Below are 3,696 nucleotides of genomic sequence, written 5' to 3' on the forward strand. Positions count from 1 at the left end.
CTACAAAACGTTTGCACTTCCATACTACGAACGCAGAAATGGAAGTACATTTGTTTTCATTAGTCAGGTTAAAAAGTAGTCTTTTGCATGCCAAGGACGCGAGTTGTTTCGCACCACTACATCTATTAGATTTCAAACCTGTTATCTGTGTACTCTTCCCCAATGATCCAGTTGCTTGATATCAACTACACACATCGAATAAGTTTTGCATCACCTCGGTTCCGAGAGTTCCGGAACCTGTACAGAAAATTGGAATAGAGATCAACATAAACGTCGTTTCCTCCCTTTTTATTGCTCGTGAAAACCACACATTGCATGTTGAACAATCTTGCATTGATGCATGCCTGTATTCGTCGTCGCATACTATCCACAAGTTCATCAAGGCACTGTTACTCCAGATTGTCCCACTCCTCAACGGCGATTCGGTGCCGACCTCTCAGAGTGGTTGGTGGGTTACGCCATCCATAAACGGCCCTTTTCAATTTATCCCAGGCGTATACGATAGGGTTCATGTCTGGAGAACATGCTGGTCACTCTAGTCGAGCGACGTCATTATCATAATGGAAGTCATTCACAAGATGTTCACGATGGGGGCGCGAATTGTCGTCCATGAAGACGAATGCCTCGCCAATATGCTGCCGAATTCTGCGGAAGATTTTAATTTTCTGCTTCGACATGAAGAAATCTGCAGAAAAGGTGTATGGTCGATTTTTCTTTACGGAGAACACTGTTACAGGAAGCACATATCTCGATATGCTTGAGGACTTTTTCTTTTCACGCAGTTGGAGACTGGTTTGAACATGGCATTCAAGTATCGTACAGCCATTACGGAACCTTCCATGACGACCAGCGGCGTACGTCGGCCCCACATAATGCCACCCCAAAACAGCAGAGAACCTCCACCTTGCTGCACTCGCTGGACAGTGTGTCTAAGGCGTTCAGCCTGACCCAGTTGCCTCTAAACTCGTCTCCGACGATTGTCTGGTTGAAGGCATATGCGACACTCTTCGCTGAAGAGAACGTGACGCCAGTCCTGAGCGGTCCATTCGGCATGTTGTTGGCCCCATCTGTACTGCGCTGTATGGTGTCGTGGTTACAAAGATGGACTTCGGAATGAACGTCAGGAGTGAAGTTGCGCATCACGCAGCCTATTGCGCACAGTTTGAGTCGTAACACGACGTCCTGAGGCTGCACGAAAAGCATTGATCAACATGGTGGCGTTGCTGTCAGGCTTCCTCCGAGCCATAATCCGTAGGTAGCGGTCATCCACTGCAGTAATAACTCTTGGACGACCTGAGCGAGGCGTGTCATCGACAGTTCCTGTCTCTCTGTATCTCCTCCATGTCCGAAAAACATCGCTTTGGTTCACTCCGAGACGCCCTGACACTTCCCTTGTCAGAGCCCTTCCTGGCACAAATTAACAATGCGGGCGCGATCGAACCGCGGTATTGACCGTCTAGTCATGGCTGAACTGCAGACAACACGAGCCGTGTACCTCCTTCCTGGTGGAATGACTGGAACTGATCGGCTGTCGGACCCCGTCTTCCTAATAGACGCTGCTCATACATGGTTGTTTACATATTTGGGCGCGTTTAGTGACATCCCTCAACAGTCAAAGGAACTGTGTCTGTGATACAATATCCACAGTCAACGTCTGTCTTCGCCGGCCTGAGTGGCCGTGCGGTTCTAGGCGCTACAGTCTGGAACCGCGTGAGCGCTACGGTCGCAGGTTCGAATCCTGTCTCGGGCATGGATGTGTGTGATGTCCTTAGGTTGGTTAGGTTTAAGTAGTTCTAAGTTCTAGGGGACTAATGACCACTGCAGTTAAGTACCATAGCGCTAAAAAAAAAAAAAAAAAAAAAAAAAAAAAAAAATGTCTGTCTTCAGGAGTTCTGAGAACCAAGGTGATGCAAAAATTTGTTTGATGTGTGTATTATTCTTACCACGGTCACGTCCATTACGTTTTGTTAGTGCCTTACGTCACCAGTAGTAGCTTTGCAAATAGTCTGCAAGTTCAAATGGCTCTGAGCACTATGGGACTTAACTTCCATGCCCGAGGCAGGATTCGAACCTACGACGGTAGCGGTCGCGCGGTTCCAGACTGTAGCGCCTAGAACCGCTCGGCCACCCCGGCCGGCAAATAGTCTGCAAGCTCTATTATTATTTGTACGTATTATGACCGTGGAACACCTAATTATGCCGTTCGACATTGAATCTGAAAAGCGCTTGACGTTCAGATGGTTCTATGCACTATGGGATTTGACATCTGAGGTCATCAGTCCCCTAGACTTAGAACTACTTAAACAACTAACCTATCACAGACATCCATGCCCGAGGCAGGATTCGAACCTGCGACCGTAGCAGCAGCGCGGTTCCGGACAGAAGCTACTAGAACCGCTCGGCCACAGCGCCGGCGATATTTAGTCTCTCCATGTGTAACTATCAGTAGTAGTAGAACTTCGTATTCGGGCCATAAGTGGCCCATCGGGACCATTCGACCGCCGTGACAGCCTCAGCTCAGGATGCAGATGGAAGGGGCGTGTGGTCAGCACGCCCCTCTACCGGGAGTTATGGTGGTTTTCTGTGACCGGAGCCGCTACTATTCGGTCGAGCAGCTCCTCAATTGGCATCACGAGGCTGAGTGCACCCTGAAAAATGGCAACAGCGCATGGCGGCCAGGATGGTCACCCATTCAAGTGCCGGTCACGCCCGACAGCGCTTAACTTCGGTGATCTGACGGGAACCGGTGTTTCCACTGCTGCACGGCCGTTGCCCGTGTTAAGGCGCTGCAGTCATGGACTGTGCGGCTGGTCCCGGCGGGCATGGGTGTGTGTGTTTGTCCTTAGGATAATTTAGGTTGTGTGTAAGCTTGGGGACTGATGACCTTAGGAGTTAAGTCCCATAAGATTTCATACACATTTTATTATTAATTATTATTATTATTATCGATGGAAATGTGGAACCACGTCCAATACCGTTGGGGAAACAGTGTAATTCGAAAACGAACATTTCACAGTTAGCAGTGTCGTGATGAATTACGCAGAACTAAAGTTGCAATGTGGTGATGCGCTTTAAGTGGAACAGTCGGCTGCGACTAATGACGTGTTTATACTGTACCCGCTGTTCACCAGACAGGGAGCAGTTGCTAATGGAGTAACGCGCCCGTGACAACTCCGTGTACATTCGTGCACACATTGTATTCTCGTGTCGTGTTATTATACAACAGTTTGGCAGACATATGACTTACGCAAACGATGAATACGTGGATACGCTTCTGGTCGTTGCTGCATCTGATAACTGATCTTCTGTTGCCATTCGTGAATAAGCTGGTGGATATGCTGGTCGATAAAAATGTGTTTCGTCGTCTGGAGTTTCGCCTTCGGGAGACAGGCTCTCTCTCCTTCCTCCATCGCGTGACGGACTCGCCCCGTACTCCAGTAACTGGGGAAGCTATTCCGGAAGTCGTAAACCAAGAACCCTAGCGAAGTACACGCAGCGTAACAAGACAACTTGTAAGGGATCCGTGATCCCACGAACATAGATGCTAGTATCCGACGTTTGGGTCGATAGCAGACAGGAGTCGATTGTCGAGCGCTGCAGGAGGCAGGGTGTTGTGTACATACAGGGTGTTTCAAAAATGACCGGTATATTTGAAACGGCAATACAAACTAAACGAGCAGCGATAGAAATACACCG

At 48.7% G+C, this 3,696-nt stretch overlaps 1 pseudogene; it reads right to left on the reverse strand.

The window, feature by feature from the left end:
- Positions 1–2,656: 2,656 nt before the first annotated feature.
- LOC126211003 (5S ribosomal RNA) lies at positions 2,657–2,774 on the reverse strand (annotated as a pseudogene).
- Positions 2,775–3,696: the final 922 nt, after the last annotated feature.

Source organism: Schistocerca nitens, chromosome 10 (assembly GCF_023898315.1).
Source record: "Schistocerca nitens isolate TAMUIC-IGC-003100 chromosome 10, iqSchNite1.1, whole genome shotgun sequence".
NCBI classification, from domain to species: Eukaryota; Metazoa; Arthropoda; class Insecta; order Orthoptera; family Acrididae; genus Schistocerca; species Schistocerca nitens.